This window comes from Anguilla rostrata, chromosome 9, assembly GCF_018555375.3.
Source record: "Anguilla rostrata isolate EN2019 chromosome 9, ASM1855537v3, whole genome shotgun sequence".
Taxonomy (NCBI): Eukaryota; Metazoa; Chordata; class Actinopteri; order Anguilliformes; family Anguillidae; genus Anguilla; species Anguilla rostrata.
The window spans coordinates 46,816,433-46,832,954 of NC_057941.1; positions in this window are offsets into that span (position 1 = coordinate 46,816,433).

Consider the following 16,522-nt stretch of genomic DNA (forward strand, 5'->3'; position numbering starts at 1 on the left):
GCGTCTCCTCCCCCCCCCCTACGGGCGCAGCGGAGTCGCCGCTCCTCTTCGATCGCCGTCCGGCTCGCTGTCCACGCGCGCGCGGGCCCCGGGTTCGCTTGATACCGGCGAGGGCCCCGCGCCTCTCCTCTAACGCGTGAGGAGGATCCTGCCTGCCGGCGGGTCGTTTCGCCGTCGAGTCGCCGGGAGAGATTTGGCCGTCGTCGGCGAGCCTCCCCCCATGTGCCAGCGCCGTCCACGCTCGGAGACTTAGGGAGATGAAATACCGTAGCACAGAGCTAGCCCTTTCATTAGCCGCGAAGTAAACAACCTGCAGCACTGCCCCGAGTTACGTTTGGGAGTACAGTGTTATATTATTCCTGCCATTACAGCGGTGAGTAACTGAAAAGCTATTTCCTATTCAGCCGGGATATGCATTCACATTTCCACTTACTGTTTCTCTTTCATTTTTTCTTGTGAGTACCTGGTATAAAGAAAAAAACAGCAACCTCTCGCTACCGGTTTTCAGACTAACCGCACAGTTTCTAAAGGTGCGCTTCTTTGGGAGAACGCTAACATCTTATTTAAAGGTGCCGCTAACTCGCGATAAGGGTTTCGGCATGTTCCCGCACCTCACTCGGGGCTGGCGGCGCAAATGGCTGATGGGGCGGCGAGATCTGCCGTCTGAGGAAAAAGTAAAAAAAATAAAAATAAATACCCACGGTGTAGCAACGATCAAAACAGATAAATAAAAGGTGCTCTCATAAATACTGAATAAAATGTGGATGTATTTTTTTATGTGGCTGCCTGCAGTAGGACTCCAGATGCTGAGAACCGTGCCCCCCCCCCACAGAATACTGTGTTGTGAAATGAGCTCCCTTGTGGGTTGGAGAGCTTCTGAACAGCAAACCTGCTTAAAGCCGACCAGTGGAACTCCTATTGTGAGCAGCCACTGTGGCAGAAATCATGAGGGCAATTCTGCAAAACATCAAACTTCTTTTTCACCCCATTTTCTGTGGGAAAGTTTAACATAGCCGTTCCCTTGAAAACATAACCATAACATAACATATAAATATCCAGGGCCCTGTTTTAAGGAAGTAAACACAAGCGCAGGCCTAAAAAGAGGTAGGGCCGAATCAGTTTGGGTTTTTTTTTGATGGCGCGACCTCCAGCAGGTTTCAGTGGGGTGGGGAATGAGAAATGGATGGCGCTCCCTTCAGTCTCCACTACTCCCTGCCTACGTTTCCCAGCATGCACAGTGAGCTAGTCTGTGCCCATCTTCTCTATTCCCTGCCTGCAAGATGAAAATAAGGGCAAGTTTCCAAGTGTTTGCTTTCTTCCAATAAAACATCCTTTCTGGCAGTCGAAGCTGAGGCGAGCAGTGGAACAGTCAACAGAATAAGAATGCGAACAGCCGAAGGAAGAGTGCTTGTGTTGCAGTGCTGTGTGTTTGTTTGTGGGATGTGTGATGCTATCATTGGCACACGGAGGCAGATGCTTTGACGGACAGATCTGCTTCTCGAGCCGTGAAAGCTTCGACACTCGTTGCAATGCCATTGCCCTGAATGCAAATTATCGTATAAAAAAACTCAATAGCCAATAGCTGCAATAGTCGACCAAAGTCATTGTAGTCGGGAGAATGAACATGGACTATAGAAGCAGCCCTGTAGCATTCAGTATAGCTGAAAATGACTAAACCTGTGCAAGTCCTATTTGTCTTGTGGTTATTCATGCCTTTATTGCACTTTACCTTTATTTCAGTTTTTCCCAGTAGGATAATATAAACGGACACGGTCCAAACCATTTAAATCTATGCGGTCTGTAATATAATTACATCCAGCTCACTTTCAAATTCAGTGGCTAATTGTTCCATTTATTCCTGTACAAATGATACCTGCCTAGCTAGCCATTGTTCCTGCCATAACTATCTCTAAATTGAATACTAAATTGTCCACCTTGCGAATAGCCTGGCAATGTATGAAAATTGGACCATTAATAAACATGGACTTGAGTGACTGTATAATCAATTTGAGGATAAGGTCTCCATTGCTATTCATATTTTAATTGACCAACATTTACCAAGTGGTCAGTGTCTAATAGTATTGTAAATGGCTCAGCCAGACCAATGCCTTTTTTGTATCACTATTTAATGTAAGGCAGATTCACATTAGTCACACAATGTGTGCAATGAAGTGTCTTTTCCACAAAGACATTTTAACTGACTTGCTTAAAATTGTGGTATTATAGGCAAGCATTGATTTCAGAAGCATGATGTTGAAAGAGCATTACATTACCCTGGTTTCGAAAAAAGTTATCTAATTTTATCCACACCATAAAGGGTTAAAGTTTTGTCTCAAAAAAAAAAAAGAAAAACAATTGATTGTCTTGCTCAAAAAAGGGCTTCCAACAACTGCTTGTGTGTTGCAACTACTAGTCTGAGAGAGCGAGAGAGAGAGAGAAAGATAGAGAGCAATGCATTATGGGCTTGCTTCAACCTCCATTGGCACAGTGTGAAAACATAATGAAACCACAAATTAACTTTGAATGAGCTTGTTATACCGCTAGTAAGATATCAAAAATAAGGCTCTTCGGTGCAGCGTGCCCCTGTAGTTAATTTGAGGAATGCATTCATTAATAATGTTATGGGTGAATTATTCTTCAGTATTACATTCCCTTTCTCTGAATATTACATACTAATTTTGACAGTCGCTATAAAACAGACCAGCAATGCTGTGCTAGAATTTTAAAATGTCATACTGTCCTTGGATGAATGCATAATTAGCATTTAAGGACAACAGGCCATAGCTGGTGTCTACCCCAAAGCTCAACCAAATATTTGCAAAACTATGTGACAGGATAAATGCAGCTTCTGGTGTCATTCGTCAGGTCTACGTTATACCAGTTTGCCGACATGAAATTAATTGGGAACGACAAGGAGCTTCAGAGCTTCAGGCAAACCTGTTGTGAGTTGTCTCTCCTTGGGGCTCGCGGTAATGAACGGGGAATTACTAGGAGGGCGCCGTGCTGATCCTAACCGTGTGTGTCAGCACGCCGCTTCTAATTGCAAACGTGATGAGCTCGATTATTATTCTCTAGTTTTTCAAAGTGACTGCGGGAGATTTGAACAGAAGAGAGAGAGAGAGAGAGACCCCCTTTAGCGCGAAACAAACATCGTGTCACAACATTCATTTGTGTGTCAGGTGTAGTTATCCGTTTCGAACTACACTTGGTGCTTCATCGTTCCCTTTAACTTGCGCACATATGCACTGCATGCACTTCATGTGTATGTGGGGTGTGTGAAGACAGGAATTATTTTCAGATCTGTTTCAGGCGATGATTTGATAAGTGTCACGGTCATAATTAGTCGATACTGTAAGAGAGACAGTGATAGGCCACATGTTACAGCTGGAACGTGTGTTGTGAGCAGGGAAGGTGTTAGGTTTGGTTCTTTTTTTATCATTATTGTGTCAAACAGTGGGGAACAATGGCAGACGCACTCCCCGTCTGCAGAGGCTTTCGCCGAGTAGTGCGGCAGTGGGCGCTTCCGACAAAGCCATCGCTGGATGAGCGAACGCGGTTTTAGATGTCGGTTGAGTGTGTGACAGGGCACTGTTGCCTGGAAACAGCCTTTGCCATCGAAATCGCAGCTTCTTAACATTTTGTGCGGTTCATTACAATGCCGAACTCGCCCAATTATGATTCACTGAAATGTCTCCATCTGTTCAACTTGAAATACAATGCCATGCCATGTTGCGATACTGGAGAGCAACGCGATGTCCTGGAAAAGTACACCAGCTTCTTACTCAGAGGTCACCAGAATAAATAGCTGGGCGCTATACCCATAATGTCCAACTTGGAAGTGTTGCATTGTGGGTATAATTACTAAGGCCTGTACAAATGTGAGCCGCGGAACTGAGGAAGGGCGGGGGGTTTAATTTGGCCTTCGACTCTTTGGCTGAGCGCTGTTCACGTTGCCCGTCCGCAATCAACGGCGGTCACCCGGGGCAACCGCGTGGCTCTTCTCTGTGTTCTTTACAGAATGAAAAAAAAAAAAAAAACTAAATCAGTAAAAAAAAAAAAAAAAAGAAAGGAGATTTTGTGCGTGCTGAGCGCTGAGTCACCTCCGGGCGAATGTTCAGAAACGCGCCGCCGCCGCCATCGCCTTGTGGGCGGACGGCGTCGCCAACCGTCTCTCCGAGGGGCGCGGGTCCGCGTGTCCCTCGGTCCCCCCGGAGCTGGGTCTGCCAGCTCTTCTCCCTTCACGCTGGAACTGTGCAGTAACGGCGTTTTTAAAACGAAATTGGCGTCGAAATGCAGAATCGAAGCGTTCGACCTCGCCTGCCGTCATCTGAGCATGAGTAGAAGGGCCCCGATATGGCACTCTCCTGTCACTCAGCACTCGTTCGCTTTCTCTCTGTTTGCAGGGATTTGTGAAAGAATTACCGCTCCCTCTGAAGAAGAAAAATATCATCTGGCACCCGAGATGGGAAGCAGCCATATTTCAGTAGACAGCAAAACAGAATCACATTCGCTGACGCACAAAGGGGAACGCGACGATCGATAAAATTATGACAGTTGATTTTTCCTAAGTGTCCCGCATCAAACTCCATCAGAGCTGAAACACACTGGTCTCTCAGAATGGAATGAAAATGCATTTTTTGTACAGCAGTTTTTAACTACCAGGAATTTCGCCAAGTCAGCGAGAGGCAAATGTTAACTGAATATATGTGTGGAAAATTAGAGACCTCACAGCTGTCCCTAAACAATGCAAGAAGGGTATGCTCATATTTACAAGCTCGTACTATGGAAAACATTTGTCTCTTTATTTAATTATAGATGTGCTAAACCATGGTCAGATGGTAACAATACAACTCCCGACTGTTTGAAACACAGGCATTGTAAATGGTGGACAAATGTAAAAATGGTTACCTGAAAAGTGGTGAAAAAAGCAAGCGAATTAATCCTAATTAAACCTAATTATTATATTCAAGAGAGATCACATTATTCTCAATTCATCAATCCCAATCTCACATAATACTAAGCTGTTGGTGTAGTTCACTAAATGGAAATGTTCTAAAATGCAATAGCAAAATTCTTTCAATTTAACCTAAAAAGTAAAAATGGATAAATTAATAAATGTTTGAAACTGTCCAATTATCAATTACATGTATAATTGAAATTTAAACTTGGCTGTTGTGATATTTGAGTTTCAGCCAGAAATCACACTTTGTTTGTTATTGCATTGAGAAGGACCTTTTATTGCCAGCTGATGTCATTTCAAACTGTGCATGAAAAGAAGTTTCGAAAAAACCGTGAGCTTGGCTTTTCCTCCTCTGAGGTATCCTAAAAATGGACTCATTTCTCACATGGGTGATTTGCGAAAATGGTGTCATCTTTCCTTCCGTAGGCGCTGAAACGAGTCGGAGAATCTGATAATTAATGGACGTAGCACCTTTTTATGTCGAAAAAAAATCGGGAGGGGAAGCAACGCTTTATGCTACGCGGCTCTCCTCAACCGCGCATGGGCGCTAACAGAACCGTAGCGGCGGAGCGAATTGCGGCGGGTTTTTCCCACAACGCCCCTCGTCTGCAGCGGGCAGTCGACGGCCCGCTTCCCGAGAACGTGAGGGAAGAGACGGACAGAGTTAAACAGAGACGGAGCGAGAGGATGAGAGACAGACGGAGAGAGAAATGGCTCCCCGGGCAATCGATAGTCCTCTGTGAGTGACTGAATCTCTGGTGCTCGGGTTCACGGTGCTCAAATGCCGTCTGCTAGACGATGGCGTCCGCTTAAAACTGTAGATACTGTGCGCCCACCCCCCCCCCCCACCCCCCGCACCCCTCCACTCCCCCCTCCCCAAAGTCAATTTATATTGATCCTGCTTTTGCAGAAGGATGCCTACCTCCTCAGGTGAAAAGGAATTACATTTGAAACACACTGGGAGAGATCCATTCCCCCCGGGGTCCTGGGAACAAGCAGCCCGCTAAGCTGGGGGAAAAAAAAGTGAAGTGAAATACAAAGCAAAAGCACACGCTGACCAAAAAATAAATAAATAAAAAAAAGAGAGAGAGAGAGAGGATTCATGCCAGAGGCCCGATCGGGCAGACCTGGTCTTCATTATGCCATTTAAGGGGCTCTAAAATACCGTCTGTGCTTCTCCGCGGACTTCAAAGAGCGCCCGGGCGAGGACGCGGACTGATTAGCCAACAACATGCGCGCATTAAATTCAATCTGACGTATCAAAGGCGCACCACAGCGGCTAATGGAAAAGGGGATTAGGACTGTGGACGCGCAAACAGACACCGTGCCTTACTGTGCTCACCCCCCGTGAGCCGCTTTTACATTCCACAGTGCTTATGTGTGGTGACATAGTGATGGACCATAGTGCCTTTTAAAAATGTATTATTATTATTATTATTATTATTATTATTGTTATATTTGGGATGGCCAATCACCTGCAACTACGGCTGTGTTCGTGGTCGGAACCCCTCTGCTGATTTACTAGAGTATAGACATCCATGGTTCTCTGCCAGAGCATATGGCATGGCCTGCTACTTCTGTTCACTCTATGGACTACTGCTGAGCTCACACAGAGCGGAGTCGGAGGAAGATCTTTAAATATTGGGCGCTTTCCCATGCACATAAATGGCCAGGAGCCATTAGAAACTTTATGCTTTATACTTTTTATGTACAGTCACGCCCTTCTATCCATAAAGTTCTAATACTGTGGCTTATCCTTTCTATTTTTGATTCATTTCAACTGAAATGAAATGAATTTGTTAATGTACAACAACAAAAAAATGGGAAGAACTCATGCCATGATTACTGCTCCCAAAAAAATTATACTTACCTAGCAATCTATATGCAATTACTTGGAAAATGATTTGATGTAAATTGATTTGCACTGAGAGCTTTATTCCACACATTGGTGTAAGGGGGTATAGTGGTACATAGTATAGTCAGCTCTGATGTTAGACAGGACAGTTCATGGGTCTTTTTGACACAATGGCTTTTAAAGATTAATGACCAAAACAGGAGATACAATATATTTACTTTAAGCCATCTGATTTTGTTGGCATCGAGAGAATGCTGTTTCAGAATTTACAACGACGATAAACGTGTTATCTACTGTGTTGCCAAACTATTTATATTTCTCAACTCGCTTTCTCTTTCTCAAAATACTATTTCCTCCAAACTATCGATGCTCTACAGAAATCTATCCCAAGATCCTTTGTCTCATGAATGTGAGTCAGAAGTCTCTCTGCGCCATTTGTGTGAATGCGCAGTGTGAATAACACTAGAAGAGTGACTGATCCCTAGGGCGCACGATCGGAGACGGCCTTAACAAAATGGCGGCCCGCCTTGAAACGAGGCCCGTTTAAATCCATTTGGGAAAAATGAAACGATCCGTGAAATGCAGCGCAGATTGGTCGCGATGCCTCGGGTGTGGTGGACGCTCCAAGCCGCTGAACGAAGCACCCTCTTCTGGCACGCCCGGTTCGCCGTTGCGATGTGTCGCGTCTGAATTTTTTTCGTCCGTGCCAGCGCGTCGCCTGTTGGGCCAGTGATACGCGATTGGCTGTAGCTTCGGCCAAGGAAGGAAACGCTTGGGTCTCATTGCGCGCCAGGAATTCCTCGACCAATCAAACGGCTGCCGCCGTCCTCTGCCAGTTGCGTGAGTGTAATCCTCCGGTGCAGGCTCTGCGGACTGGAACACGCTGGTTGCCTGGCAGCACACGCTTCACAGTATGTGCTTGTCTGTGCTCTCCAGAACTGGTGGAGGACACTGCAGCAACTCGAGTACAAATATTAGGTATTTCAAACTGGGATGATAGAAAATAAACTGCTGATTAAAAAGTGGTTAAATGATTGTACTTTATGAAAGAGCTATAAAAGATCACCTTATGTAGCTCATGACGTGTTTTTTTGGAGGTGACTGTGACTATAGAGGCAGGGTTTTGTGAATTTAATATTGTAGTGAATGTCCTTTGCTTTGACCTTCACAAAAATGCAAGTGCTACTTTTTTCTTCAGCTTTTAAAGTTAATTTAGGTGAATTTAGAACTTGCCGAACTGTGCTTTTACAGAAAGAAAAAAACACTTCCTTTTAATTAATTGTGTGTCAACGTTGAGGGCAAATGTTGATTTAATCTAAGCCTTGGTTTGTCGTGATTTAAGCAGATTTTGTTTCATTGTGGCAATGAAAGAACCTTTTCCAGTAGAAGAGATGTAGGATTTAACTAGCGAGTTAGGAACTGCCTCGCTCAAAAGTGCTTTCTAGTCATTTTCAGGTTTTTTTTTCTGTCCTATAGCTTGTCAGCACATTTTTCTCTCTCTTGTAGAGCAAGGAATCTGCAGCTTATATACGTGCAGATAGTAGGGACGCATCCAAACCTGAATACTGTATTCGGTACTTCGGATAAGTGCAAATAATGTCTTTTCCTTAAACAAGTTGACAAATAATATTTAAAAGATATTCCAAAGTTGAGACTTGCAGGGGAGAAAAAAAAGCTTTAAACAGAACATGAGAAAATGGTATTTTATCAAAGCTCACATTTTAATGCATTTCTTGACACATTGACAGACGCGTTTACGTAATAACAGGGCAAGACAAACGGATAGCACCCCCTAACACCCCCCCCCCACTCCCACCCCATTCCATCTGCCTCAAAATAGATGGTGCCATCATGTCTTACAGTGACTTGAGGATCTGTATGAGTCATACCATTTTTTTTTGCTAAAGACAGCACATGCAAAAACTTCACTCGTTACGAACTCACAGTTCCCCACACTGTCCTCACGATGTGTGTGTGTTTTCAGCCTCAGGGCCACCTGCCTGGTGTTCTACACCACTGTGGAAAGAGTAGCACGTGCGTAATGATGGATCGTTCCGTGTCCCTGTGGCGTTTAAACTGGGGGTGGAAATAAAAAATAATTATCATCTTCAATAGAAATGCATTCAGAACTGAGCATCTTGTTCCCAGAATAATTTGCCCACTTCAAAGATGCAGGCCAGGGTTCAAATTCACCCGGTTGCTTTAAGGGTGTTCGCAGTTAATGCGATCCAAAACAAACCTCACATTAACCTGACCCAACTGTATCTCAATAAAGGCTGTTGTTTTTTTTTCTGTGGTGAAATATGGTGTATGGTAAATGAGTCTCTTCAGACAATGAAAATGAGTTTTCACTAAGAGCCACCGTTGGGCGGGTCATTGGTTGGGTCTGTTCCCATGCATTTAAAAATATATATGTTCTGTACTATTGTTTCATTTGCATTTCCAAGTAATGTAGGATCATCGCAACCTTCAATTTCAAATGTTAACTTGCCACTTTACGTGTCACATGTCACCATCTTACTATAATTTAAACAAATTCTCATTGTCACTGGGTCAGACTGAACTTTTATCTCGGCGACCGCGGCACCTGCTATGCCGCGAAATTCACAACATAGCCCTCGACCGTTTCTTCGAACGCTTTTCCCTCTTCATTTCATCGCGGGCGTGTGAGGTTCTTTCAAAGCAGCCGGCGTTCTTCTCCGTTTTTTTTTTGTCGAGGCGGTACTTTCTAAATAAACCCCCGCCACCTTTCCCGCTAGTCTTGAATCGAAATAAAGCGAATCTTCCTCAAGGCCTTTTTCCCGCTTTTTCCTGCCCCCCCATCATTTGGACCATCTGTTGTACTTTAAAGAGGCGAAGGTTTATGCTTGTCGGTGCGTGACTGACAAAATATCTGCCTTAGCCAATTCGGGGAAAAAAGGAAATATGTTATGCTTTGATGGAATGGTTTTTTTCTTTTTTTTTATTATCCTGGACCGTGTTCTCTCTGTAAAACCTTTCTTAGGTCACAGTTGAGGGAAGCAGTAGACAGCGGATGTGTCATGTGACTCATCCCGCTCGCACACAGTCCAGTGGCGCTGTATATCCCGGGCACCTGAAATGGAGGAGTCCGTCTCTGTGGCGGTTCCGGCTTTGCCTGGCAGCCCAGAGGGAAAGCACTTCATTTGTCGGAGTGTTGATCAGGGATGGTGGGATGGAGGGAGGGGTTCGGTTGGTGAGGCTGTACTCCGTCTCACTGAATGGCAGAAACTGTGGCCAATCGCGTGCCTGCAGTCCGTCTGTACCTCTTTGGAGGCGTATGTGTGTATAATCATTGCGTGTCCGCAAACGCACACATGCACACAGGCACACATATATATACATATACATACATGCACACACACGTACATACACATGCGCACACACGCACACACACACACACACGCACGAACACATACACACACTGCACAAACTACTAAGATGGTTTAATTTTGGTAGTACTCAAAAATAACCATGGTGAAAAACACTGTTAGTCACCCACCAAACAAAATCAAAATGGCAAACGTTATAATGAAAAAAGAGCAAATCTTTTTTTTTAATCTTTAAGCAAAAATTCAGAGATAAGTTAATTTTTTGCAATGACTTAGATGTATTACTTTAAAAAGTATTTTTCCAGATACTGATTATGGTTGCCAAATCTTGTGACCTACACGATTACATTCTACTGTGAATGTTAACCTTTCACCAGTCAGTGCTTAAGCTTCAGTGAAGCATCTTGTACATGTGAATTATTTAAAAGTACATTTTGACTCAAATTAGCCAACAATTTTTTAATGGCTGTGTAATGATGTTGGCTTTTCCTGACTGTTCTGTGCTTCTGACTTATCTGCCTCAGAGGTAGATCAAGGGTTTTCTCCAGCAATGGGGCACCAGCTAATGACTAAACATTAACAATTTATAATAATTAGGGGGAAACTACCAAGACCTTTAATTTGAGTTAGTTTTAATCAGTAGAGCCCACTTATCAGAATAAAGAAACAACTCCGTTCAGTAACACAAAACATTTATTTGCAATTAATTCATTTATGGTGGAGTTATCAAAGAGTAATAACGCTATGCTCAGACGCAGTAATAATCCTGTGCCGTCTTTGATGGTCAGGGGTTGTTATACTGTCTGATTGGTGGCTGGGCAGAGTGGTTTGGGGGTTTGGCTGGTCCTCTGTAGGAGTGGTTATCCTCTGCCCTGTGCAGAAGGGTTAGGCACCATCCTTTGGCTGTGTACTGACAGTGGGGGAACTCAGTGAGGGTCAGCGGAGGATGGGCTCCCCCTCTATAGCCAGGTTCCCCTCGAGATTTCTTCCCACCGGGGAGTTTCTTTCACCAGCGTTTCAGTGTTTTCCTTCCCATCAGGGAGATGTTTTCCTTCTGTTTCTCTGCAGTGTCTTTCTGACAGTTCTCTGTAGAAAGCACTGTACAAATAAAATGGATTTTCGATTTGATTCGGTCCTCTCATGGCAAAGGCCTGCTGGTTTGGGTTTTTCACCAAAACCAACGTCTTGACCTCAGGTTTACTCTGAACCTTCCATTGTGTGTAATGTCGAGAAGAGAGGCTGGCCTTGTTGCACAGGTGAATCCCAGCCTACTGGATAGTCTTATGACGTGGGATTCATCACCAGGGCAAGGTCTGTTTTTTTTTCCCAAGGCCTAGAGTTGCAGAGCTCAGAGCTCGCTCACACAACCAACTCACCAACACTTCAAAATCTCTGTTCCAAAGCTTCAGCAGAAAGTGAACGCTAAAACTTAAGTGATGGCACTGTTGAAATGTATTACTCAATATGGGAAGTTCTGCTCTATATCAAAGTTTATTTGTGTACAACTTTTTTTTTTAATGGGTATGACTGTGTATGTTGCTTACCATGGTTTGGTTATTTTTTTACTGATAGCATGTTGTTTTTTTAGTCACCCAATAGTGTTGGCTTCAAAATCTCAACTCTGGACCCGATATCCACCTATCAATCAATGCTGATTTGCTCAGTGTGAACAGGAAGTCTATTTCTAATCACCCCCAGGGCTATTGGTCAGTTCTGACATCACACATTGCAGTCTATGTGTACAAGGTGTTCCCTTGTAAGTGTCTCCATTCTTTCCCACTTTTAGAGGGGGAAGGATTGCATTCTAACGGGGTAACAATAACACACCCCCCCCCCCTTCCCCATCAGCTGACAGCAGGTGCTGTTTCTTTGTTTAAAGGGAAGGGGTGAGAACGAGAAAGTTGATGAGATTCAACAACGGATGTAATGTGTCTGTGCTGCATCTGAAAGATGCAACAGTTACTTGTCTGAACTGATTAAGAACACCAAGGCAAGACGATCATCCAAAGGTGTATATCATGAATTTTTGTGATTAACTATTTAGGATTTATGTGTTTTAACCTTCTTATGTCTGAGTTGTCTATGCTGACGTACTTGAAACCTGCTTAGACTGATGTAACATTGGTTCCAACTATCCATTTAGCAACACTCAATGACTAAAAGGACAGGATGAGTTATTGTTCTGCCTTGTAATGTTAATCGCAGACACCTGTAGTTTCAACAGTTAGCGCAATTGCATAAACCAAACCAAAGCTTTCACCTGCGGTGAATTCAATTGAGCCAAAATGATGGATTCCACCTGTTAATATGGAATCGCTGACTTCAGCTTCTGCAGAAAGCAAACAAGGAAATTTGAGCGATGGCCTTGTGGAAATTTATTGCACAAAGTGGGAGTTCTGCTGAGCGTTAAAGTTTATTGGTGTTCCACAACTTAGTTTGAAAAAAAAATTTAAAAAATAAATATTATTGTGTTTGCTGCATGCTATGATTTATTTATTTTTTATTTTAGGTGATAGTGTGTTGTTTTGTTCATCACCCAATGAAGTTAACTTTGTTTGTTTATGGGCGAAATAGATGTTTTATGAGTGCTCAGTCTGTTGTCATTCAGTTATTGGGATAAATATGATAGGGCTACTTTTTGAGCATTGCATTTTAACTTAATTTTGCAGCATCGGATGCATTGCCTCCCTGGCACATGCAAGTTGCGTCATCCTTAAGGCGTATCATATCAGCCATAATCAGCCATAATCATAAGCTGATATGGATGAGTTTGTTTTGAGCTATTACTGCCAACGGCAATACAACTCCAGTGTGATCATGCATCCATAATTATGATATAAGATCCCCTGTGATTCAGCCAGTTTCTATGGAAAGTTTAAGCCTTTAACGTGTGAGATCACAAGATGTGTGATCAGAATGTTCATTCAGACTGAACATTCTAATGCTGATGTCACAATCAGTACTGTAAAAAACCTACCCTTCATAGCGCTAAATGTGCTGAGCAGCGAGTTGTAGTGGTGACTCCACTGATGACCACACCGGCTCAGCTGTGGCCTGATTTGCTCCTGCAAGTCTTCCCATTCTTTAGCTTTGGGACCCAGACAGGCCAGAGTTGCTGACAGTGTATGGCTAGCTCATATTTCACCCGTAGCGAAACCTGCCCACCTCCTATCCGCTGCCAGCACCTAACGCCTCGAACAGGAACAGAATGGGTGATCAACGCTATTTCATGTCTCCAGGTATTTATTATTTGGAACTGTGTACACCCTGTCCATTATGTGCGTTTTATGTGATTGCTCAGCAACTTCACAGCGCAGAGCAATTTGCCTTCAAGGGCAAAAAAAAAAGAGGATTTATTTTTGTGCACCTCTCACGGAAAAGTGCCAACCCCACACCGGCCTGTTCGTCCGGCCAAGCAAAGCATTGCGAAGCCTGACTCCCTCAGCACCCCCACTGCAAGTTTCACAGTTTGTACTTTCGTCTTTGGTGTTTAAAACTCTATTTTTCTTTGTCCCTTTTTTTTTTTTGTTGCCATTTTTTCTCTTTGGAGCCAAGCCTCCCGCTCTTAATAATAAACAGATGCCTCCCAGTTTCCCCCCGAGGTTTTCCGCTCAGGCATTCCGGAAAAGTCTTCCGCAGAGGCCTTGGCACCGGGCGCGCGGCTGTCACAGTGTCACCCTCCCCAAAGGGAGCGCTGCTTCGCTGTTTCCCGCTCTTTTTATGATGCAAACGTTCGCGGTATCTTTTTCTTTTTACGGTTTATGAAACCCCCAACCCCCCCCCCCTTGTCTGAGACCGGCATGGGTTGCAGTCGAGACTTCTGCACCCAGCAATCGCACGGCCGATGACATTATCGTGACTAGTAAGAGAAAGAGAAACAATTCGGCAGAATATGGAGGACAATTTGTGAAGTACTGTAGCTTATATGGAGTTGCAGTCACTCAGAAGCTTGATAAATAAGGGAACATCCTCCTTTTTTATCTTATTTTTTAATTGTTCTATCTTGTTATTCTATGCATTGATCATTGGACCAAGATTGTATATGAATGTTTGTGAGGTCTAGGAGTGTTTGAGAGATTGTATCTTGTTTGTTTGTGTGCCTGAGTGAGAGAGGGGTGAGGGGATAGTGTGGGATGTACACGTTACGGAATTTCAAGAAATTAGATTGGCTGGCATTGGAAGTGGTCTAAGAGGTACTGAAACCCCTTTATTCTTTTTAGTGTTATTCTTGAGTTCATTTCAGAAGATATACAGAAAATCACAGATAACAGAGGTAGCTGGTGTCAAGTAGTGTTTCCTTTTTTCAATCTTGTCAGTTTGGATATACTTACAAAATAATAATGAAGACAATTGTGCAAAAAAAACAATATTGTGTGTATTATTATATTACAAAGATCACATAGTATTTACATTATGGAGTATTTTTTAATTTTATTGATTTTAGCCTGGGGTATATTGTGACGTGTATTGGAACAAATTATTTGTAAAATCCACTATGTAAATAAAATCTGACTATTGTCTGCATAACAGTATGAGCAGACAACATCAAAGTCCGCTTTTCACATATCGGTCCCGATTGGTTGGCACCCTGATTCACCGAGCAGAATTGAGTTTGGTTCTGCCGGCCATAGGAGAGCGGAGACTGTAATGAGGTTGGCCGTATCGCGTGCTATCGCTCGAATCCGCCACCATTTTAGGTGAAGGGACCTAGCGTCCATAGCGGTGGCAGAACTCACATATTCCATAAGCCTTATCCCAGGTAGCCCCGTAGGGGGAAAAAAAAAGATGCTCGGAGCCATAAATTTTAATACCCGTTCCAAAATTGAAGATGCATGAGCATGAGACGCAAGCGGATTTGATGCATTGATGATGAGGAATTTCCGGGAAAGGGGCCCCCCTTTCAATTTCCTTTTGAAGCCTAAGACCACTCAGTCAATCACGCCGCGGTGGCTCTGTAATATCAGTTCCGTTTCTCAAACATTTGTCTTGGGAATTAGATAGGGGATGGGATTCCGGGCGATAGCATTGACACTGGAGCTTTCTGAAAAAAAAAAAAAAAGAAAAAAAAAAAAATGGCCGTCGCATAATAAAGTTTTTTAACATTATACAGAGCCGCGGCCTGCTTTGCCAGTTTCAATGGTGATAGCGGATAGCTTCTGATATAGTACATGTATCTGTTTCCTTCCTATAGCAGTGCTTGGGACACATGCCATCTTAATGGGCCTGGCAGCCATTTAACAATAAGTGGTAACAGTGGGATTTAAAAAAAGAAATTCAAAATGTGTCCCAATGTCATACCCAGTGGAGTGCTGTTTGGCCCGTTGTGTAATTCACTTTGAGCAGTGCGTTGTGAAGTCAAGGCGAGCGTGTTCGAACGCACCTACGGACATTTTCTAAACATCTGCACGCACAAGAGGGACAGAGAGAGCTCTGTCACAGAGCCAGCTGGGCGAGCGCGGGAGCGCTACGGAGAAGGAGCGGCCCCCGTGTCTCTTCCAGCAGTGTCAACAGGTTAAAGAGGAGCGAATTGCACAGGGATTTTAATTACTGGATAGGCGAGCTCTTCATCTCAAGGGGCCTGATTTTATTGAAACAACACTGATTACAGCGCTGGTAAATATCTGCCAAGTGTCACGGGCCTGCACTCAAATTGCCCGTGCCTTGCTCAACCTCGGGTTCAGTAACAGATGGGTAGGCACACTGGAGGTGTCATCTCAGTTCAGCCCCTGATTAAATGTAAATAAAAGCACACGAAAACAGTAGAGCCGCGGCGGCGTGATTAGAAACTAGCCGAATTTGAGATGATTAACAAAAGGTGTTCCGCGGCCCGATGTCTCACATAAATTATGACTAACTCTGATTTGACAGCGGTTGATTTAGCACTCCTGATTTTGTATTCAAACGCAGTTTTAAGAGAGAGTACTAAAGATTCAAGTCAGCCACCTCTTAGCTTGAGTGTCGGATTTCATCAGACAGCGTTACTCTGATTATGATACTACTCACAACATTACCACGCAAAGATGCCTTAAGAAAATGTACTTACAAAATATAAAACTTTATTCCCTACAAACATCATAATAAGACACATATAATAAACACGCATTAATGGTGTTATTTATACTTCTTATGCATTTTGATCTGTCTCAAATAGTTTGTTATATATGCAATAAAAATCTGTGGCTTAGACACCCAAAATGTACCTGCAAAAGCACAGAACACTCTAAGTGAGACTGCAAGTAAATCTCAACACCATCGAGCAGTAATTAACTTTTTGCAATTTTAAACCATCAGTACCTCTTAATCCTAAGGATACGCATCTTAGGAGAAGCCTATGAATGTTCCGTTAAATACCCAAAC